This window comes from Lygodium microphyllum, chromosome 16 (genome assembly GCF_053477565.2).
Source record: "Lygodium microphyllum isolate KBCC chromosome 16, Lygodium_microphyllum_v1.1.10, whole genome shotgun sequence".
NCBI lineage: Eukaryota > Viridiplantae > Streptophyta > Polypodiopsida > Schizaeales > Lygodiaceae > Lygodium > Lygodium microphyllum.
Genome location: NC_141150.1, coordinates 91,845,471 through 91,870,704, shown reverse-complemented (window position 1 = coordinate 91,870,704; position 25,234 = coordinate 91,845,471). Strand labels below are relative to the sequence as shown.

The 25,234-nt window shown below is 40.4% G+C and overlaps 1 protein-coding gene across 1 annotated transcript in view; it reads right to left on the bottom strand.

Moving 5' to 3' along the window:
* Positions 1 to 25,234, bottom strand: part of LOC148023115 (uncharacterized) — a 52,118-nt gene that overhangs the window by 1,014 nt on the left and 25,870 nt on the right. The gene's annotated exons all lie outside the window — the stretch shown is intronic.

Here is a 25,234-nt window from a genome sequence, read left to right as displayed (position 1 = left end):
CAGACAAATTTTCTCTTCTAAAAAGACAGGCAAAGACATTATCCAACTAAAATGAGCAGGCACATATACCACATACACCCGAGCTCTAAAATATACATTTAGATGTTGCACACATTACAAACCACATGGATTTATAAACGAAACCGCAAAAGCTGAAAACCTGGATGTATATGTTCTTTGGTCCATAGTTTAACAATTCCAAGTCCAATTATCTAATTCCTTTCCTTTTGGTGCCCCCAATTTAAGAGAAATTCAAACCACAGATTACAAAGAGCATGATACATTACTGTAAATGACAGACTCGGACCTTGATATGCACATCAAACAAAGTTCATTGAAAATATAAAGAATGCTATCATAGTAAAGCGATGATGATTAATTAATGAACTGAAGAAAATGCTAGAAAAAATAAAAACAATGTAAGAAAGTAAAATCAGAAAAAGGTAAAAAGGAACAACACCTCATGTTCATGGCAGCTATCATTTATCCAAGCAATAAAACAAACAGAAGAAAGTATTCATGCTGATGTACCTACTGATGCAATCTTTACTTCAAAATACAAATTTCAACAATTTTACAGCCTAAACTAGTCAACGATTCACATTAAGTCCACCATCACAGTGAGATTGCATCTACCTCATTCAAAATTTTCTGATATAATTTAGAGTGTTCAAACATCAAACTTTGGTAGACAAGCACTTAAGACACTGCAGACTTGATAAGATGACACTTTAATGAGGACAACACAATTTACTTTGTAAGAGGGGCACTGAGATCTAGTCTATGTCCAGCAAAGCAGCCACGTTCTTTTTTTTTCTGTGATAAGATATGCACACCTAAGCACCCTCAAGCGAGGGCACCTTCCTCCAAATATAAACTGAGAGAGCATGCTCTTGCCGCATTGGCAATGTTCCTGTGCACAGATAGGCCATACTTGTGGGAAGTGCCCACATCTTGGTCCGGTAGGCACAGTCTTTGGCCAGTCATCTAGCGTATATAAAGCAGCTTGCTATTATAGTCACACCAAGATTGGGAGGCTGCAAGTTTTTAAACCCTTAATTTGCAATCATACCAGCAAGGTTTGAAGTCTAATTTGTACAGCTCCTCCAATGCAGCAACTCATGCTTTAACAGGCTGATCCAGTTTGAGAGAGTATTGTCATCACGGATGGGGATCTCGGGAGGCTTCTAGGGCTCTCTCCAGCGAGCATAAGAGACTTATTGGCAATGGAAATGAGAATTGTATAAGGCTTCGTTTAGAGAGCATAAGTGCAGTTCCGATACTTACTTTCATCATTTGGCATGGCTGAGAACATTGCTATTTCTTCTCCTATGGACCCTTTATCATATGGATTTCAAGTCAACCTTCACTCACTCAGACCTCAATATCCCTGGATTAAGGTTGTGCAACCACTTGCATAAGGCCGCCCTTTACTGGATGACTTGCTCATCACAAGTGTAGTTGACAAACATGAAACATTCGTGACCATTGAGCTAAAGGTGCATTACACATTGAACCTTAATTAGCTCATTCAACATCCCAAAAACTCGTTTAATGCACCCAAAGTGTTCTAAGACCACGCTAGAAAATGAAGGCGCCAACCCAAACAGAGTTGGCTCATGTGTCTATAAATAGGGATCTGTCCAGTCACTTAGCATATCTTGAATCCTTTATGCATCCCTAATCTCTCCATTCTACCCATCAACTTCTGCTGCTGCCATGACCTCCTAGAGGCTTTCCATACCTACCTTTGGTTCTAGCTGTTGTCACCATAACTCCAGCCCTTTTTTTGACTACTACAGCCCTTGTTCGAGTATTCCTAGTTACTGCCCTAATCATTATGATCCAGTGGACTGCTGTGTTCTCATCCCTACATAATGCCACTCCCACAAGAGTCATCCCTACATAATGCTATTTGTCATTTGGAGCACCTTTTCAACATCAGCCTAATCTGCATTTGCATCTGCAGAATCTCCTTTGGAGTTTCACAACACTTATTCATAATCAGCATGATCTGTGTTTGCATGTGCAGCAGGTTGTTTCGAGTTTTCAACACTTTCCACATCATCTTATGCTCTCACTGTTGGTTACTGCAAGGAAGATCCAGCTCCGGTGGACGACACACATCAAACTCTCCTTCAGCCCACTCCCACAAGAGTCATCCTCTGTTGGACCGCTCTACCCTTGAGCACATCAAACTGTTGGTTACTGCAAGGAAGATCCAGCTCCGGTGGACGACGCACATCAAACTCTCCTTCAGCCCACTCCCACAAGAGTCATCCTCTGTTGGACCGCTCTACCCTTGAGCATTGTGTGCATTCGCTTGTGTACATTCAGCATTCATTCAGTGTCGTCAGATTCCACTCTCCTCTATTTTGGTATTTTTGTTCTTTTTCCAGGTCTGACTTATTGTGTATCAATCATCTACTTCATTTTGCAATTTTATTTCATTCCTCATTTTTCTTGGCACCCATATATCTTCACATGGTATCAAAGACAATGCTCTACTGAAGAGTAACCAGCAGCTATTGTGAAGACTTAATTTTGTGCAAGATACACAAACCACATGCAACCAACTTACAATGGGATACAAATGCAATATTACTCATGATGGCTAAGAAAAATCTGGTGTCTTCTCAGGATTCTTCATCACTAGAGGCCCTAAGGAGGCATTGTGGTCTCAATGAGGAGGACAATGTTGAGCTAAAAATGTATTACAAACTGATTAACTCTTTAAAACAGCCCCAGAACATGTACATCACCAAAAGTTTCATTGAATTGTGTGCAGTCCTAGAGAGTCTTTATGTCTTATAAGCAAAACCCTTAATTGAGGATGCTTCTGAATCTATAAATAAACTGGCTGCCCACCATTCAGGCCCATCCTTTTGTGCAGGTTTCTCACTCTACGGTGCAGATTTCATCCATCAGCCACCTATCATCTACTGTCCAGCCTTCATCGATTGCAGCCCATCACAATGCAGCCCCGCGCAGCCTGTTTCCAGCCATCGCTGTGCTATCTGCAGATCCTGTTCTGCTGCACTTGCTGCTCCTCTGCAAGTGCCATCCATCATGTCATCATTGCACCTCTTCAGCTTGCATTTTCAAGATCTAGTGCTAGGTGACAAGCTGCTGCCATCTCTCCCTCCAAGTGACTGTTGGAACACTTGCGTTTTTGCTATCCAATAGGCCACTTGCATCAACACACATCTCTCCAGTGATTGCCTTACTATCCTCAACCTCAAGATGATACTGTATTTACTAGATTTCAGCCTCTAGACGACTGCATTTTGGTAATGAGCCTGCTGCCCTTCATTATTCAGCACTTTCTCAGCTCTGACTAGTGGTTGCAGCACTCAGGATCCATCTCCCATTTACATCACTCCAACATCATTCACTATACCCTTGAGCATCCTGTACACTCTTCCATTCATCTATAGCATTGATTCATTCACTTCAGAGTACTCTTCTCTCTCAACGTGTGATTGTGTTTTTGTAATTTGGGTTCGAGTTTTGAGAGTTGTGTTTAGGATTTGTGTTTATTACGTTATTGTCTAAGTTATTGTCTTAATCTTGGTCATATTTTATGTTTTCTTTGCACAAACTCCAGCATACCTTTACATGGAATCAAAGCCAGTGCTCCTTTAAAGAGTATTATGTAGTATTGTGAAGGCTTGGTTTTTGTGTGAGATACATGGACGACACACAACCATTTTTCAATGTCTCAAGATCCTTCTATGTCATGTCAAGCTTCTCCATCATTGGAGGCCTTGAGGAGGTATTATGGACTCCATGACAAGGATGACACTTCATCTTCACCTTCACTTTCTTCTCCTTTGCCAAGCTTCAAGATAGACCAAGAGTTTGAAGACTCACATGCATCACATATGGTCCCAATTACATCCCTCCTACTAGCTTTTCTACTACATCCGGACCCATTGGTGAGGCTAGCCACCTCTCCGATCAAGGAGGACATACGGCATTCGGGACAACTGGTGAACCAACTTCTTCATCTCAGCTGGGCCCAATGTCAAGTTTGTATAAACCCTTTGAGTCATATGAATCTAGACCCTTGCTTTGTTTCTCCTTTTGATGTGCAAGAACCGGATAATTTTCAATATGTCAATTTTTATTGAGGAAGCCCTAAATGCAAATATGCATCTACAAGTATACCTGGAACTATATCTTCTATTTATTTTTGACATGGAATTGGCACTTCTCTATCACACTTTCCCCTATCCCAATCTCCTCTCTCAAATCTTTTTCTTTTGCATTCTATAATTTAGGATTGCACTCCACTTTTGCATCCAGCACCATGGGAGTTAGGTTTTCCATCTCTCCTCCTAGTTCATTCTCCTTCTCTACACCCCATGTTACCTGTCCTTACGTGAAATCCACTTGACACCTTGGTACATCATTAGGGGGCATTCCAACCTTCAACACTGTGCCTTCCACCTACCCGCAAGTGAGCACATCCTTTTACCCTTGGACGATTGTGACACGTATCCCCCTAACTACCACACATACTCACTTCCATTGACCTTTCAAACACAAGGATTTCCATTCTCTACTTATGGTGAATTGTCACACGCTCCCTGGGTCACTCCCATGCAAGGATATTCATTCTTTGCCACACATGTCCCTATCCCCCCTTTATGGGCTGCTCATGCCATCAAACTACCCTACTGCTGAAAACACAAATTTTCAAAGTTGTGTTTGCTGCATGAATTTTTTGTGTTCTATAAGTGCTTTCTACAAAGACAAGACAAGACAAGACATGTACAATTGTTTCTTTGCAGATGTAGCTGCTTATTCTCTCTGCTCAAGCTCTTCTTTAGTCAAACGCAGAAAATTTAGTGTTTGCAGGTTTCAAGATATGGAATATCACCAAGGCTTTGATCACTCATATGTCGAGTCTATCCATACTCCCTCCGATAGACAGTGTGATCATTGCAAAGATCGGAAGTCCAAATCCCATTTTGAGCAAAAAACCTCTATTGCCGGGTCACACACAAATTGGAGCAACCAACTCCTCCCCCCTCTGGTCATGTCTCCCATAGGGCCATTTCTTTTGGCCCCAAGATGCATATAATGGAACCGTCAATGCAGGTGCCTATACTCCCTTGTTAGACGATATGAGGAATGAGCTTGCATCCCGTGGCAGGATGATATCTTTAAAGGATATGGCAATAATTTTGTGGACTCAACTACCTTCTCCGAAGTATGAAGTCCTCTACACCAACCTTCTTACATTAAGCACCCGAGAGACACTTCTATGGGAGGAGCTAGCCCCGCTTGTCTTAGTGCACGACGAGCATCTCGGATAGGTAGAAGCAAGTGCATCCAGCTCCATGAAGGCTTTTAGAATACGTACAAAGGAGGGAAGAAGGAGAAATCGAAGGCCAAGCACAAGAAAGAGAAACAAGAGAGTTCTTTAAGCTCAAACACAAATTCAAAGCCTAGATGCTCACACTATGGGAAGGGGACACATCCCAAGGAGCAATGTTGGAAGAAGTACCCTCACCTTCGTCCATGACAACTAAATCATATGAGCCTCCCTCTACCTCTATACCAACTGTTATTGTCACGAGGACGTAAAGTTTTATTGCTTTACATAGCATTTGATTAAAACTTAATCAAATGTACTAATGTAACTTGCATATGTGAGGTGCAACTTAATTATTTCACAGTGTGGGGCGGGAACCTAAGACACCCCCCGAAATATCAATTGACACCAAAGGCAAAATTTGTAACAAGTTATATGGGCTAATTTATCTCCCAAGATGCACGAGTGAACGTCAATCCCCTAGCAAATCAAGGGGCAAATTGATTTAAAGGCTCGATTGTCATTTATGACAGCAACAAGCACTGGGACTAGTGGGGGAGGTTGAAGAATCTCAATTCTCCGACACTAAGTTTTGGGACCAACAAGCTATCCAATGTCCAAGATTAAGCATTAACATTTGCATTTTCAGTTTATGTGAAAGTTATACTTGTTGCAATTTGTGTTAAATCAAGTAATTACCACCCTATCAGAGAAGGAAGCTTGATTTCAATTACCCATGAGTTTGTGATTCTTCATATCCATGTGTTGGAGAAGCCTTCTTCAATGGATGCTTTGTCTTCCAAGCAGCTTTGGCTGATTGATAACAGTGCTTCGAGTCATATGACTCCAAAAGGAGAATTGGTACATGCTCTTCATCCATCTAACGGTCTTGTCAATATTGGTCACATTTGTTCCGTGCCACTTAGAGGTGTTGGCACTTTGCCATGATTGCATGCATGTTCCTTGAGCTCCATTTCGAAAATCCTACATGTTCCAAGCTTGGGCTTTCCACGTCTCTCTGTCCATGGGCTTACTAGGAAGGTTACATGGGTAGTCTTCACCAAGCATGCCATTTTATTGAGATTCTACTTTAGAAGCTCTTTTAGCCACATGTTGCCAAGGGAGCGAGCTACACAAGCTCAATTCCCCTTCTCTTGTGCAAGGTCCTCTGCGATATTTGTCTCTTGCTACACCAGTTGCCGGTTAAGCACCATCTATCCCACAAGCTTCATCCCATCCCCAACCATCTCCTCTAGTGCTTCCCTCGTACCCCCCATCCCTTTCAAAGGGGGGCCATCTCAATAAAGTGGCTATGGATTCTGTGGCCCCTAGTGTTTTAGAGGGTGATTCCCAAGATTGTGAGGATCGTGATGAGCTTCTTTATCAACAATCTACATTGATGGACTTCTTCAACATTAGCGCTCTTCTTGACACCCTCGGATCCGCAAACCTTCTTTGGCCTTTAGCCACATCTAAGATTTAAGAGGGGGTATTAGCACTCATGTTTGTCATGTGCTATCCTCTCGCACTTGAGAGCCTCAGTCTAAATCAATTGGGTACATTGGGAGCTGACATATCTCTCATGTGTTTTGACAAAGGAGGCAAAGGTTTAGGTGTCTTCACACCATGCATTTTATCCCTGTTTAGTCTTGTTTGGTTGCAATCAGCCTAGAGACCTGCCAAGCCAGCTTTGTGCTACCATGCTGGTATTTTTGCTGTCCAAACTTGCCGTCCAACTATATTAAATGCAATCAACTAGCATCAATCAATCAATTTTGCCTATTTTTTGTTGTATATAGCAGCTGCATGGTTTGGGCAGATTCATTCTTCCTTTTGCAAGTTAGCACACACTCAAATTGTTGTGTTTGTCCCTGTCTCCAACAAGAATTACTAGTTGTACAAATTGTTGCTATCATTATCACCATCTCTGTCAACGTCTATGGTGGTGGTGTTGAGCTACAATAAGTATTACAGGCTGGATTAGCCTCTTAAAACAGCCATAGAAATGCTTAATTAATGAAAAACCTTGAAAAGGGGAGCAGTTCAAGAGAGCCCGAAACTTTACATAAATAGGTAGCCTACCCTCTAGTCAGTCCAATCTCGTTTCTACAATCTTCTAGCTTCACTGCCCACACCCTGTTTGCAAAGGACATCTTAGCCAAAGTTGCCCGACCTTGTGCACACCCACCCGAGGCCTATTTCCAGCCTTCACCTACCTGCCCGAGCCTGTTGCTGCTGTCTACTGCTGTTGCTAGCCCTATGCAAGCTACAATCGCAGCTGGCAGCAATTTGCTGCCTAGATTTACTGCTCACGTGAACTCCCAATCAGTTCACGACAAGTCTTCCTCTACATTTGCTGTTGCCTGCTGCTGCGAGCCTCTGATCAGCCCCTCTTTAGGTTGGGTTTGGCTGCAGCAACTACCACTTACTAGTCCTTGGCCCTCTACTAGCTGCATTTCGCAGATTTCTCCCTCTTCTGCCTATCCGACACCACTGTCTGCTATTTTTGCTCCTGTCGGACATCTTGGAGGCTGTCTTGTTGCGTTTTGGGATCTGTCAAGAGTATGACACTCTCTCCCGCTCATTACCTCTCACTCGAGGGTTTAGGGTACAATTTTCAGTCCCTACATGGTTTGTTTGTTGCATGAGAATTACATATTCAGTATTCAATCATTCACTCAAAGTTCTATTGTGTTCATTGTCTCTGGGTAACCCTAACCCTAACTCTATTCAGTTGAGGTTATGCTTTCTCATACACTTTCATTTATGTTTCCATGTTAGGATGTTTCTTCACATCTATCATGATGTTCGAGCTTGACCCAATGGCCTCACTAATGCTTTGGGCTAAGTGTAAGGCCAGATCAGTCCGCCATTGTATTCAGCATTCATTTCAGATTTGCTACAAATTTCTCCTCTTCCTGCTATCTTTTCTAGTCTCCTTTTCTTTGTGTTCATGTTCCTCTTTTGTTGTGCACTCTCACATAAAGCTTGTTTGCTTTGTCATGTGGTGATCTAACCATTCCTTTTCATTCTCCTCTTGGGCGCAACTACTTGACAACCTGCAAACCATACCTTTTTCTCTTACGTTCACTATAGTTCCATCTACCTTTGCGGGTCTTGGTAGGCCACTAGGCAACCGACAAGCACCCTTTCTCTGATGGCTTGGCCTCTCCAAGGTGATTACTTGGGCTCCCTTGATCACCATCCAACCCCAAGCCACTTGTTCCTAAACATAGCCTTGCTGTCAAAAGGTCCCCTATTGCTGCATTTGGGACTCCTCTACAAGCGCTAGCTATCATGTTATCATTGCACCTCTTCAAGTTGTGTTTTTAAGCTCCAATGCCCAATGACAAATTGATGCCATCTCTTTCCCCAAGCAATTGTTGCAGCATCTACGTTTTTGTTCTCCAATAGGCAACTTGCATTTGCACACACGTCTCAAACTGTCGCCTGACTATCCTCAACCACAGGTGATCAATCCTAAGCTCGTTCAAATGGCCTTGCTGTCCAAAGGTCCCCTATTGTTGTGTTTGGGACTCCTCTACAAGCACTAGCTATCATGCCATCATTGCACCTCTTCAAGTTGCATTTTCAAGCTCCAATCCCAACGACAAATTGCTGCCATCTCTTCCCCCGAGCGATTGTTGCAGCATCTACGTTTTTACTGTCCAACACGCAACTTGCATTTGCACACACGTCTCAAACTATCACCTGACTATCCTCAACCTCGGATGATCAATCCTAAGCTCGTTCAAATGGTACATTGCTGCGTTTACCAAATTACAGCCTCTATACTACTATGTTTTAGTGACCAGCCTGCTACCCTTTGTTATTCAGCACACTCTTAGCTCCGACTAGGGGTTACAACACTAGCAATCCGTCTCTAGTGGACATCACTCCCCGACAACGTTCATTGTTCTACTCTTAAGCAATCTATGCACTCTTCCATTCATCTGCTTTACATTTCAAGTTTGGGTTTTTAGTTTTGCATTTATTGTGTTACTATTTGAGTTATTGTGTTTTAGTCGTAGCCTACATTCTTTGTTTTCTCTACGCAAACCCTAGCATATCTTCACAAACAACACATCATCTCTTTTTTCTTCAATAGATATAAATCATATATTGGACGCGGAATTCACCAAGTAGTTACAAAAAAGATATCCTACTACACTCCTCTTCCACAACTCTATACTCCAAAAAAAAAAAAAATGCATCAATTAGATCACTGTTAAAGTGGAAGCAATGATAGAAGAGTGAAAAACTATTGTAATAAGCTGCTGAACACGAGAGAAAAGGGAAAGAGAAAGAAAAACACTACACAAACAACTCAAAAGCATTCGGAAATGGAATCCATATACAAAGATATGAGAGAGTACAGAACCTCTAACCAGCCTTCCTCCTTGGACAGGGTGGTAAATAACCTGATTAAGCACCATTTATGTGTTGAGCAACAAAGGAAGGTCTCTGTTTATGTGTGTGTATGTAAAGTCCAGGTGTTAATTTAAGGAACTACCACTTTATGTGAGTCATAGACCGGTTTCATGGCTCCATCCGAGGTATTTGAATTCTTTTCTGTAAGAATTTAAGCTCGGACAGTCTTGGGTGAAAAGGCCATACACACAGGTTTTACAGAGATTACAGGACGAGAGAGATTGGAGACATGGATAAAGGCAAAGGAAAACTCCCCCATGAAGAAGAGAGTTCTTCTGCTCATAGACACCGAAGAGAGAGTATTGGTGTGCAGGTGTCAACACCTTCTAGAACCAAGATTGAACCACATGATGAGGAGCCTTGAACAGGAGGACTTGTTTATGGCACAACTCCTCAGTATGGTTGGCTCTTTTCAACAGCTGGTAAAGAATCCTCGAATGCAAAAAATTTTGAAGTCACATAATGAGGATTCTCAGGCTGAGTCATCACATCATACCATGGAGCGCTCAAAAAGGCAAACCTCTAATGTGCGTGAGCATGTGGAAAAGACACCAAACATGGAGACAAGTCCAGTGCAACAAGAACCACAAGCACAGGATCAGGGAGTGAATGGTCAAGGCAATTATGCACAAGTGGCACAGCAGACTATTCCTCCTCAATTTGCTACTTATCCTGGTTACTTTGGTGGTGGGTCAGTTTTCCAAGCAATGGCTGGATTACCCACGGGTTATCAGGGATACTTGCCTAGAGGGCCACCAAGAATAATGCCTATTGAGGCAATGAACCCACTTTATGCTAATATTGGTCTACAACCCAATTATCAGACTCTGCAGAGTCCTTATTTGATGCTTGGAGTACAAAATGCAGCCGCTGGTTTTTCTCAGCCTAGTGGGCATATGGCAGCTAAGATAGGTGAAATCATAGAAACAGGGAACCGCCGTTCCGACTTGTAGGAACGGCCTAACGCGTTCCAAACCCTCCTAGGAGGTGAAACGGCCAGGGAACGTTTCCTAACATTCCCCCTGCCGTTCCCTGTTGGAACAGCCGTTCCAGGCCTGTTGACTGAAAATTGACGTTTTTTCCTGTTTTTTTTTTCTTTGCTTGGCTCACAGTCCTACCACCACATATTCATCCATCTCCATTGCCTAATGTCCACACACTACTACTCTCTCTCTCTCTCTCTCTCTCTCTCTCTCTCTCTCTCTCTCTCGGGTTGAAGATTCAAAGTGTGAAGACAATCCACAAGCTAATTAGGAGTCCATGCAGTTAAAATTTGATGCATTATCAACTCTTGCAAATCAGAATCAAATTTCAGCCGATCCTCAATTCCAAGGTATTGATCCATTTATATTGTCTAATTTCAAGGGAAATTGGGATAATTGAGGCAATTCAAGGAAATTTGGAGCTATGGGGGTAATCGAGTCAATTTTGGGACATTTGGGTCAATTTCATGCATTGACGGGTATTGGGGCAATTAGAGGGACATTCTTAGGGGCAATTTGGGTCATGCAGGGCATATTTGGGGCACTTAAGACATGTGCCGTTCCCCCCGTTCCCGTTCCCCGACCTTGGACGTTCCCCCCCCCCCCCCCGTTCCAGGGGGTCCCGTTCCCATTCCCATTCCCCGTTCTAGGTAACTATGGGTGAAATGAATGCTGATAATGCACCTAAGGAGCTCCCCTTTTTTACAACCACCTGTCTATGACAACCTGACACCAAAAAGTGCAAAGCCTAAAGACTATAAAGAGGGTGGTCAGGCAATAAAGTTTGAAACCTTCAGTGGTATGCAAGATAAGCTAAAAGCTTTGACATTTATACAACAGTTTGATGCAGCTTACACGGGAGGGAATTTTACTGAGACTTCTAAGATGCGAAAGGCTGCAACTTTTTTGAAAGGTAATGCTTTGCAGTGGTGGAACATATTGTTGATGCAAGGATATGCACCTGCCACTTGGGTTCATTTCAAACAGTTGTCGGCAACCTCATGGTTAACTAACACGTTTGAAGTAGATGTCATGACTGCATGGCATAAATTGGACGCGGCAAATTGTACGGATTTAGAAGAGTATAATAAGAATTTTTGGGAAGCACTTTTGCCCGTGAGTTCTTACAGGACAGTGCCCCTATCTATACAAATTGAAAAGTACTGTTGCGGTTTGCCCGAAGCCATCGGGGATTATTGTACCAAGACTAGGGTTACAAATATGGTACAGTTAATTAAAAATGCTGGTGTGGCAAATGCATTGTTGAAAGAAAAAGCTGTCAGCTTTAAAGGCACTGAAAATAAGGATTCTCAGTTTAAGCAGGATCCTGGCAAGAAGAAGAAGCAATTTGTAGAAAGGACCAGTTTTACAAAGAAGTCTTTTTGGAAGAAAAGATTTCAGCAACAACCTCAGACTTCTTTTAAATAGGGTAAAGGACAAAAGAGGCCACTTTTTGGCAAAACATTTGAAGAAAGAAAGGCTTTAATGATGGCTGGAAAATGCTTTATTTGTGAACAAAAAGGCCATATTGCTTCTAAGTGCCCACAGCAATTTTCTAAAGATGCACCAAGTAAAAAGAAGCCCAACATTAGCTTAGTGCCTGATATGGTGGAAGATCAATCAGTGACGCTACAGAATTGTGCAGAGCCTGGAAAAAGATCAGAGATTCCACAGTGCTTATTTTCTTTGATCCTAGAGCTCCTACAAACTTTATCTCACCAGCATTGGCAGCTAAGTTTGGTATACGTCCCGAGGAAATGGGACCAGTTGGACAGACTGATTTGGCATACCCAAAACATACTGAACCTGTCACCCCCATTCTTGGCAAACTTCATATGCATATTCAGAGCTATGTGGACACAGAGGAGTTCCATATTATGCATCTAGAGGGGTGTGATGTTCTCTTGGGTATCCCATGGTGCCACAGGAAGCATGCTATCTTGGACACTTACAATAGAACGATTACTCTTGTACATAGGAGCAAGACTCATGTGTTAGATGTGCAGCTTAAAGGAGAGTCTATCCCAGTTTTTTTTGCTTCTACAATTGCTTCTGTGATGAAAATTCATATTTCTGCGTACTTGGTTTTTGCAAAGCAAGTTAATGAAGTTGACAGTAATGTGTCTGTACTAGATGAAAGTAGAAGGGCTTTCTTGGATCAATTCAATGACTATTTCTCAGATTCATTACCAAGAGAGTTAACCCGTGAGGGGCCTGAAGATCATACCATAGATCTTATTCGAGGGACTAGTCCGCCCAATAGGCCACCGTACAGGGTCAGTGCAGCACAGCAGAAAGAGATTATGACACACCTTAATGAGCTTTTAGAGAAAGGACTAATTCAGCCCAGTAGTTCTCTATTTTGTTCACCTATGTTGCTAGTTCAAAAAAAGGGCGGCTCTGGCGAATGTGTATTCACTATAGAGCCTTGAATAAGAACACGATCAAGAATAGGTTTTCAATTCCCAGGATAGATGACATTCTTGATCGATTACAGGGAGCAGGAATGTTTAGCAGGATAGATTTAAAAAGTGGATACCATCAGATCAGAATCAGGCCAGAGGATATCCATAAGACTCGTTTTAGAACGACATTTGGTCTCTATGAATTTTTAGTCATGCCATTTGGATTGACCAATGCTCCTGCTACGTTTAACAGGATGATGGATAGAATTTTCCACCCTTATCGAAGTTTCGTTGGCACATTCTTTGATGATATGATTATCTTTTCAAAGAATAAACAGGAGCATAGAAAACACCTAGTTGCAATCTTTAATGAGCTTAAGCGTAACAGATTGCTCATTAATGGTAAGAAGGGTGAATTCTTTTTGGAGGAGATTCACTTCCTTGGGCACATAGTTTCTAAAGATGGTGTGAAGATGGATCCTGCAAAGATAGAAGCAATTGTCTCTTGGCCAGACTTGAAAATCGTTCATGATGTCCGCACTTTCCTTGGCCTATGCTCTCACTATAGAAGATTTGTAAGACACTTTACAAAGATTGCTTCCCCTTTACATGCGCTTGAAAAGAAGGATGTCAAATGGCAATGGACTGATAAAGAGAAATCAGCATTTAGATGTTTTAAGGGGAAAATGACTACAGATCCAGTACTTATTTAGCCAGATCTGTCTAAGCCATTCGTAGTACAATGTGATGCATGTGGAAACAGCATTGGTGTTGTATTAATGCAGAATGGCCAAGTTGTGACATACGAGAGTATAGTACTTTCTGTCGTTGAAAGGACTTTCCAAATTTATGAGAAAGAATTATTGGCTGTGATCCATGCACTCTCTAGTTGGAAGCACTATTTGCTTGGTGCTGATTTTGTAGTGCAAACGGATCATCAAACACTTAGATACTTTCTCACACAGGCCAAATTGTCAAAGAAACAAATGCGTTGAGCAAATGTCCTATCTATGTTTCATTTTCAAATAGTGCATGTGGAAGGCAAGAAGAATGTAGTTGCAGATGCTTTATCTCGCAAACCATAAGTCTCAACTGTTTCAATTTTTTATCACCATGAATTGGATGATATGAAAGAGCAGTATACTAATGATGAAGATTTCTTTGAAATCTATGAACAGTTGATCAATGGCCAACATCATGACCATTATGTGTTCAAAGAAGGCTTTATCATGATGCATGGAAGACTATGCGTTACAAAACAGCTAAGGCCAAAAGTTTTATTAGAAAGTCATGCTCCACCATATGCACGACATCGTGGTGTTGATGCTACAGTCAAAGCGGTAGAGACTTTCTTCTATTGGCCAGCCTCGAGATCTAATATTGATGCATATGTAAGATCTTGCCTTGTATGTCAAAAGGTCAAATTTAATAGACAGAGAGCACCAGGGTTATTGCAGCCACTGCCTATTGCAAAAAGACCATGGAAAAGTATTGCCATGGATTTCATTTTTTATCTTCCAAGAACTTCTTCAGGGAATGATGGAATCTAGACTATCATTTGCAGATTCAGCAAACAGGCACATTTCATTCCTGTAAGGAAAAAGGTTAAGTCAAAACACATGGTAAAGATATTTATGCAAAATATCTTCAAGTACCATGGACTGCCACGATCAATTGTCAGTGATAGAGACCCAAGAATGACTAGCTTGTTTTGAAAAGCATTGTTTGAAATATTGGGCACTACGCTGAAATTTTCATCTTCTTTCCGTCCACAAACTGATGGACAGTCTGAAGAAGCAAATTCAACTGTTTCAGATTTACTAAAGTGTTATGTTTCAGATCATAAGACTTCTTGGGAACACTACTTGCCTTTGGTTGAGTATGCATGCAATAATATAGTGCACTCATCTACTGGCAAAGCACCTTTTGAGATTGTGGAAGGTGAAAAGAAATTGCCTCCAATTTTGCAAACAAAAGATAACATCTTTAAAGCAGATCGTTATGTAAAAGATTGGGAAGAAGGATATAAAAAGGTCAAGTATGCCCTAGAAAAGTCAGAAGCTAAACAAAAAAGAGCTGTTGATAGTCATCGTCGAGAGCTCTTGTTCAAAAAGGATGATTGGGTCTTATTGCGCTTTAAAAAGGCACGTTTGAGAAAACAGAAGGGCAAGGAACATTTATTTCCAAAGTTTAGTATGCTTTATTATGGCCCTTTTCAAGTCTCAGAGAAGATCAATGACGTAGCATATAGGCTGAAATTACCAGAGAATTGGAAAATTCATAATGCATTCCATGTGAGTCTATAGAGGCCTTTTATTGGTGAACTGCCAGAAGATTTGGGTCAAGAGAAACAACCTCAAGTAGAGGAATTACATGAGATTCTAGTTCCTGAGCAGATCCTTGCACATAAGGATAGGAAAGTGAAAGATAGAGTTATAAGAAGATTTTTGGTGAAGTTCAAGAACTATTCACCAATGGATGCCAAATGGATGGAAGAGGCTGAATTAGCAGATTCGCCTCAATTATTGCAACTTACCGAGATCTACCTCTAATTTTGCAAAGTACCTATGAGCAACTCGCTCACTTTGGTTCATGAGCAATCTCCATCTACCATTTAGTCACTTGCATCTCTCTTCACACATTACTTTATCGTTACAGGTCCTAGTACACCATTGAGCAGCCCACGAGCACCTTTCTATGATCCCTTGGCCTCTATGGGGTGGCCCTTTGGACTCCGAGAGAAGATAGCCATTGCCTCTATATTCTTGGTAGGTTCTTGGGCAACCCACATGCATCCATTGACCAATGTTCTAGTTGCTTTGGGGTGGGATCTCTCAAGGTACACATGGGGTGAGCTACGCTTGGCAATCCCTTGTGGTTTCGATTTAAGACGTGATAGCATGTGTGAAGCTAAAAATTGTGCATTACACATTCAACCTTAATTAGCTCCTTAAACATCCCAAAAGCCATAAACAATGCATCCAAAGTTCATAAATAAGGATCTGTCCAACCACTTTGCACGTCTTGAATCCTTCTACATGCCTAGTCAGTCCTATCTGCCCATCATCTTCTATTCCTACCATGACCCCTTTTGGAGGCTTTCTACACTTCCATTTGGTTCCACCTCTTGTTACCATCACTCCAACCCTCTTTCCAATTGTTATGGCCCCTTTTGGAGGCTATCTACACTTGTGTTTCGTTCCAGCTACTATCACCATCACTCCAACCCTCTTTTCAACTGTTGCAACCCTTGTTCATCTATTCCAAATCATTACGACCCGGTGGATTGTTGTGTTTTTTCATCCTTATAGGCTGCCCTTGTTTGTCTACAGCACCTTTCAGCATCAACATGATCTGTGTTTATATCTACAACAGGCCGTTTTGAATTTTAGCACTTTGCTACATCATCCTATGCTCCAATTAGTTATTACTACACTTAGGATCTGTCTTCAATCGAATCCATATCTCCCTCAACCCACTCCCATGAAAGTCATCCGCTGTTAGACTGCTCTGCCCTAGAGCATTGTACACATTCAGCATTCATTCAATTCTATCAGATTCTACTCTCCCATATTTTTCCTGTTTTTTGGATTTTTTACGTTTTTTGCACTTTGTTTGAGTTATTGTGTTCTAGCCATGTTATTGTATTTTGTGTTTCCTCGGTGCAAAGCCTAGCATAGCTTTGCATAGCCTCCTTTATTCTTCTTTCACCTTGAGACATTCCATTACTAGAGGGCATTATTGTCATGCAATACAGGTATACTACATAGTAACTTCCAATATTTGGCATGGCTGATTGTGAGGCAAATTTAAGGACCAAGAGTGCAAGCTATCCTAGTGGGTTGTTGAATGACTTCTAATACTAAATATCAAATGCTGAATTTGGCTTATTTTTACATGGCCATACGTATCCATGTGAGCTGCCATCTTTAGCTCATTTATGCAAAGTCCTTTACTTTCATTTTCATAGGCTTGGATGTCATGACCCTAGGACACACAAACTGTGTAGAGGGAAATACAATTATAGACTTGACAGAGTCAAACTCAGCTGAGCACATGGACCCTTAAAGATCTGCTATGAGTTTTTATTTGACCTTGGGATATGATAAAAAACATTTAATGAATATGGACTCTCTCTTTGGTGAGTTTCTCTTGAGAAATGATAAAACTTCAATAATGAAAAAAATGGTAAAGTATCTCATTTGTGTGATACTGAATTAAAGGTTTCTAACAACCCCAAAACTTGATGAAGTTGAATTAATCAAACGCACATGCATATTCTTGCAACCTTGTTTTTGCTAGAATACTATTCAACACCTAAACCTTAAAAAAGATGCAATGTAAAACCAAAGCTATATGCAATAACTCAAGCTTTAGAATAGAGGCCAAAACTAACATAACCTGCCATCCATTTAGAGTGATTAAAAACATAAATCAAAGGTAGTAGAGCCAACAATTTTGATGCCAATGACTTATGAACAATGATTCATGAACATATTAACTTTTGCCATTGAGGCCACAATGGTATTGAGCTTCTTGACAAAGCTCGTGGAGAAAAATATTTTGAAACTACTTAGGGGAAGCCATTGTGAAACCAAGGTCCTTTTAAAACTATCAAGAAGGCACCCTCTGGGACAAACCACTAAAGGAATCTTTTACAAGAGGAGCATGTAGAAGAAGCAACATTATACAAAGCTTGTGTAAACAACCACCTTGGCAAAAGCTTATGAGCAAAAGCTATGATGGAGAAAACTTGCTGAGGATATGTTTTGCATGAGTCAAAAATTCTACAAAAAATTTGTATAATATCTTGCATTAAGTGGCTCCAATATTTATTTAGGAGAAGGTTTTTTATACTACTATTTGTTCAGCCCTAGCATATACCTGTTCTCTCTTGATTGATCTTTTCTAGATTAATTGATGGCTTTAGTGATGTGATTGACTTGCTTTCATGGTTAGCTAAGATTTGTGATTGGTGTGAGCTCCTCCTTTCTCAATGCTTAATAAGACAAACTCGTTATGGTTTTCCCACCTTGTAAAGAAACTCTTGTCAAACTCTTGTACTCCTGTTGCCTTTTCACCACCTTTTTGACCAATTGGCAATTTGTGAGCTAGCAACAATGACATTAAAAACTCTAGATAGTGCACACCCACAAACACAATATGCAATACAGCACTCTTCAATACATCCTTTGTCATTAGCTCATATTTGAAGTTGACTTTGTCTTTAAATACCACACCCTATTTGGTATTCAGAGTGCATGTCACTTTAATCTTGTAAAGAGATGTTCTCAATTTCATCGCTTCTCTCTTGGTTGCAAGTTTGTTTAAGCCATTTCTGCAATTGCCAATTCTCAAACTAGTATCAATGACATTCACAACTCCAAGGAATCTATTTGCAAATTATGAAAGATGTTGTAGTGCATGTGTGACATGGTAGCATTTTCCTTGGCAAAGGCAATACTTTTTGGTGACAAGAAGAGCTATAACCTATCAAAAATGTCCCTAGACCATATGTACATACAAAAATTTTAATAGCCCTTGGCAATCGTTTCATTGGTCAAAAAGTGACATTTTATGTTTTTGGAGACTTTGTAATTATCTTAAATGGTTTGGCCTTCTTGTAAATTGTATCAAGAATTTTGGGCTATTTTAAACAACTCTTAGCCCTTAAATTGATGAATCAGTATCATCAATAACAATTGTCTCTTCTCCAAAACAAGACATGATCTCAACTGAACAAGGTCTTCTCCTAGCAAGTCATCAACACAATCGCATGTGGGATGGTGCAAGCATGCATAAGTGATTCGAGTGCAAACTAGAGTGGCCATTACACGAGAATGAGTAAAGATTGATCGTGACTGATTGACATTGTCTTGGGTTGAGTAGAAACGTGCTTTGCCGATACAAAGTGCAAGAGTTTGTTGGATAGTGCATGGCTTGGGCTTGCAAAGCCGTACCTTGTTCATCTTTTGTAATATAAGATTTGAGTATTGTTTTCCCATTTGGCTTCTCTAGTCTTTTTATGAGTTGTGCATTCAAGACCTAGTGCCTTATAACTTCCTATCAACAGGCGTTAAATTCAATGTTTTCCATGAGTTGAGAAATAAAGCTTACAAGCACAAGATGAAGAAACTATAAACACTCCCTCTCAAATCTTGGCTATGTTTAAACACTATAGGAGTGCAATGATTCAGCTCATCAAATATGTGCCATTATCCACATCAAATAAGTCCAATACACCAAGATTGCTCATCTTTTTTAAATACTCCATACAATACAAGATAACATGCTTTGAAGAATGATTTTAACAAGAAAATTTTCAATTAGACTATGTATTCTCACTTTTAATAAACAAAATGTATGTTGGTGCATATAAAAAATCATAGGTCCTATTCTTAGTTCAATATCTACAAAAGTGTTATTGTTCCATCCATTGAAAACTAGACCATCCACAATCTTACAAAATTGCAAATTCACACCAACCTAACAACTGTTCCCAAAGAATCAATTCCAAAATATTGTTTACTTCCTAATGCAAACACAACAAATTGTTACATAGATTGATGCTTCTCTTCTCAAAGCTGCATGTGGTGATATTGTATCTTACAATCCCTACCATTCGTATCCCAAAAGGTTGCATTATCTTTGGACCAATATAAAATAGGATTACCAATTCTTCAAGATCCCTAACAAAAGCACTTTTAAAGTCCTTTTTTTCTTTGTTTTTAAAGAATTGATTCCAAGAAATTCCAACAACAAATTCATACTTATCTTCTCAAAGTGTTGTGTGGCAACATTCCTCACTCATATTGTACTTCTCCACCGGATAACAAATTGGAATGTTGTCTAATAGCATATGCTAAATTTGTATAGTGATTGTTCTGTAGGAAATCTCCAAGATAATATTTCCAATAGACTACTAGGCCATTTCATGAACACATATGGCCTAACATATGCCCCTACAAAACCAAAAACGCTCCTACAAAGCTTGACAAACAACCCTTAGTAAGATAATCGTCTTCATTATACTGCACATCCCCCTTATGCTTATTTGCACTTTTGTTTGCTTCAAATAATATACAAAGGCTCTTACCAAATTAAATGCCATATGCCTTGGTGGATTGCAACCCACTAGACCCTTCATCCCAAGAACCACTTTTTGAGGACCACAATAGATGGTTTCATTGAGAGACATGGACACCTAGGCGTACATCCCACAAGAGATGCAAATAGCCATCAGTCAGCTAAAGATCTCCTCTCATCAACTAGAGATTAAAGAAAGAGCAACTCAAATCCTAGAGCCGAGAGGACTTGCAAACTATGCCAAAAGGACGTGGAGAGCAAGGAGCACTACATGTGCAAATGCAAGGCCTACAATAGAGTCCAGCCATAGATACCCTCTACTTTTCAAAGGGGATACCTCCCTAAGACTAGTTATGGAGTCCACCTGCATATCATTACTCTAATCGGGCACCACACATGAGGTGGAAATTACAAGCCACTGACTCTTTGCAAACATTCATCGCACACTATATCCTCACATAGAGAGGGATGGCACTCCAGAGAGCTCAAGAGATTAGAGTTGCACATTAGCCGAGGATGCTATTATATCACATATTAGGATTGCGCTAGTGAGATTATGAAGATCCATTTGTGGCACAAGCAACACCTCATGCCAATAAGCAACCATGGTCACTATTGATATATTCAACTTCAAGTAATCCTTCTTTCCATTTTCTTGGAATTTTAGGTCTCAAAAATAAGTAAAAATTATAATTGTTGAGCATACTATGTCACACAATGCATTTGCAGATGCAAAGTGGAACAAAAGGGGGACTTAGCAAATTCACCTCACTTGTTGCAAATTTACCTAAAAGCATTTAAGTAGAACCCACTTTGGTAGAGGCTAAGGCATATTAAAAAAAGCATAGATCTAGAGCTCAAGAGGTCTTTATTACTTCCACTACCTTGGTGATGCTATGCTCATCAAGGTGTTATTAACTTGTAATATATACACTTTGGACTTCTATGATGAGTGGCCATGACAATCCACTTGTAGCAATTCATTACTTATTGTAGCTAGATGTGCAGCCCTAGCAATCAAAAGGATAATTTCACAAATAACAAAGACATGAGGACCTTTAAGCCCAACTTTGGTAGTTTTAATGTTTACAGATTCAATGGATCTAGTTAGAAGAAGATGGATTGTATAAAATTGAGAGACCATTGAAACATAAATAGTTGGTGGGATTGCAATTAGCAAGTTGCCCAATGCCAAGCATTACAAGGAAGATCAAATGAAAAGAATCCATCAATAAACAAAGCATGTCATACTTCATTTTGGTTTCACAAGAGCTAAGGAGCTTTAAGGAAGATGACTTCATAAGAATCCCATCACTAGCATAACTTGCTGAAATAAATGTAAATTAATTCAAACCCCATTACGTGATATCACACTAAGCTGACATCTTAGAATAGCCTAAACCATTCCTTACTCATTGCAACTAGAAGTACCATATTAAAAACTACTTGTTAAGAAATGTTAATTTCTTTTCAAAAAACATAGTTGTGACTTATAGCATCTGTAACAATTGTAAATAATGCATGGAACTTGGTCGTATGTATTGCCAACATATGGCTGCCATGTTCCAATCACATTGGCATGCCATAGAGGATACTTCTCGTTTTTCAAGAGGGAGGCATGTGATGGGCATGTGATTTATCCTATTCTCTTTTGGCGAGTCTGAGACATTGCATGACTTGTGCATGACATGGGCAAGTCCATCAAAGATCAAGGTTCTGTGAATGAAAAATGAATATATTCAATTATTTCAATTTGAATGAATCTTCATGAAGTTACTAAACTTAGGTCCAAAGCGTTTCCTTTAGACTGGACACTTAAATTCAATGGACTAATGGCCGAATAACTAAATTTCAATTTTAAATTCGATTGTTCAAGTGACAAGTTGATAACATGTATGAAAAGTTTGAGAAATGCACAACAAGCATGAAAGCGCAGCCTCCTCCATCATGTGGCCTATATTTGGACAAATTTTGGCTGCCACAAGACATTAAATGCCAACATCTATTGACCATGCCACTACTAAAGCTAAACATGCTGTTCTACACATTGGCAATGCAATTCTTAAGTAAGACAAAGTTGTCCTATGCCTAGCCATGAATTTCTAAGATAGATGAAGCACATCTATCCCACGCAAATTCGTGCTAACTCTGAAAATGGCTGTTCCATGCAGCCAAAGCTGAATTGGTGCAAGGCATGCTACTCCAAGTTGGTTTATTCCATCTTGGATATACATCAAGTGATTCTACAGCTCATCCAAGCATTTCTACAAGATTTTGCGGTCTTTTCTATTTGTAATTTGTGGCATTCAAGAGAAATATATTGCACCAATGCTTGCCAGATAGGTTACCTTGGTAGGATCCAATTTAAGGCACATTCGTCCTCTTGTACCTCTATCGAATTATTGCCGACTTACTCAAATCTAGTGTCCTTGGCCTTGGCTGGTCAAAGCAATTGGAGACGGGTACTTGAGAGTATTGCATACAAGTAAGCTATTATACTAAATTGGCCTACTAAGAGCTAAGATTGGAAAGCTAGTGCTTAGGGCTTTCTAATCAATAAGCAATTGTATTTCCAATTTCATAATGATAGTAAAATACCAGAAGGGCACCAACCTTTTAAGCCAATCTTCATTCGTCTCCAAGTGCATGACCATTCTAGCTCCATTAATTCATTTGTTTTTTATTGCTAGCTTCTTGCTTTCAAGATTAAGAGCTTGCAAGTAAAATTTCATTGCCCTTTGGTTCAACAAAGGCCGATTTCACCAAGCATGGCAAGCTCACTCGGTTCTAAAAGGAGGCTATGGCTAAGGTGGAAAGCTCACTTTTTCTCATGATCAATTGTCACACTCTAATCAAAGCAATTGTGGTCAATGTGGAAGCCATGGCTATAGCAACACCTTTTGGCACTCGATGATAAGAGTGTTTTGGCAACACAAATTTGCACTTCTATAAGTATAGTGGTTGATGCAGCCCCCTACTACCTACTAACCACCTAGAGCAAGCCTCATCTACAATTTTGTTTGTATGCTGGAAGGCCACCAATGGATCTATCCAACATCTACTTGTCTCATAAGCTTTTCCTTACGGCCAACCCCATAAGCTAACAACAGGTAGGCTGCTACTTGGCTCTATCCAACAACAACCTAAGCAAGGCCTATGCTGAACACTAAAACAAGCCAAAAGGTCAAGATTATGCAACAAATACCACTCAATATTATCACATAACCACCTTTGACACCATAACCAACTAGGGATCATCATCTTCCCCCAAGAAGACGATGGAATGGCATAAAAGCTTTATAAGTTTCTTACAGCTAGCACCTTCATTGGCAAGCTTGGGTAATGGATTCGCACACTTGTGAGCACAACAAGGTACATATACCAAGCCACAACCCATAGTGTTGAGCAACCAAAACAAAAGGACAGCATTAACACAAAATAATCATGCATTTAGGTCATAACTTAGCTCAACAAAATAGCCCCAAACGGATTTATTTCATCGAAAATGCATTTTACTTTGGTTGTAGCATGAATGCTAAAATATCTCATTTATAAGGACATGGGCAGCAAGCCTCCTATCCTTATCCCCTCATTCCCAAGTTGTGCATGCACTCCATTCTCTACATCATCAACCTTCTCCTCTTGACAAAAAAACTCCCACTTAACCAGATTTGTTGTCTCTAGTGTTGCTTCCACCTTCCTACAGCTGCCACCCTCCAAAAAGGACTCCCAACTGTTGTGTCTTCAATCTAAGCCATTTCCACCACATTGTTGCTGCTATTGCAAGTCATCATCAACTTCTAGTGGATGCAATCTTGGTTCTAGACCGTTGTTCACCATTATTGACATCACATCACCTCAAGAACTTTCCTATTGTCGACGAACATCTCCAAATAGATGTGTTTTGGCTGCCAACTATGAAGATATGCTAGGGTTTGATGAAGTATTGAGCTAAAAATGCATTCTGCACTTAATTAGGTCTTAATAACAGCCCCAAAACTCAAAATTACCAATAAAAAGAAACAAGATCCTAGAGGGTCTCTCTCCCACGCGCCAAACTCTAATTTGGGAGAACTGCTTCTAGCCTTCTGCCCTCTACAAATCTGCTGCATTCACTGCAGTTCATCCATTTGCTGCTGGTTTCAACCGGTCATCGGCTGCCACAAGGCAGCACCTCCATTTTCCAATTCCCACTACCATGCAGCCTGCCACATCAGCAGGCTGCATTTTGCTGCTGTAAGCTGTCGTCCAGCTATCACATCAACTTCTACTCCTGCATTTGCAGGTTTCTGCCTTGTTCCAGCCCCTAACACTGATCCATTGATCCATCCACTCTTTGGACTGTGTTTGCTGCTGTCGGACATACTCTGAGGCTATCCACTGCAATTCAAGTTCCATCAAAGTACAACACTCTCTACCTCACACTCTCTGCCCTGATCCTTGACACACAAGAGGTCAAGGGTCAATATTCACCTTTGCATAGTATGCTTGCTACATTGAGCATCATACATATATTCATTGTTCATTATCTTCTTCAGTGTTCACTATCTAAGTTACCCTAACCCTAATTGTGTTCTATATCAATCTGTGCTTTGTTGTATAATTGTGTTTGTTATCTATAAAACAAGTATTTCTTTACATCAAGAAAACATAGAATGCATAGGCGCAACTAAAATACATAACTCAATTAAAAAGAAAAAGCAAATTATGGAAGAATGAAAGTGCAACTAAATGAATAATGTATGTTGAATGAATGAGTGAATGTATACAATACTCAAATGCAGATCAATCAACTCATGACAACTTTCGTGGGAGCAAGCTAAGGGAGGCTTCAGAGGGCATCGTCCACCAAAGGCAAATCCCAAGTGAAGTAACCACAAGTTAGTGCAGAGAATGATGCAAAAAAATATTGACTCAAAAAAGCACCAACTAACTATATGGATGATGACATGGCAATCAAGGCAGCCTGATCAGCAATCACCAAGAGTAGACCAACAGTTGGGTGA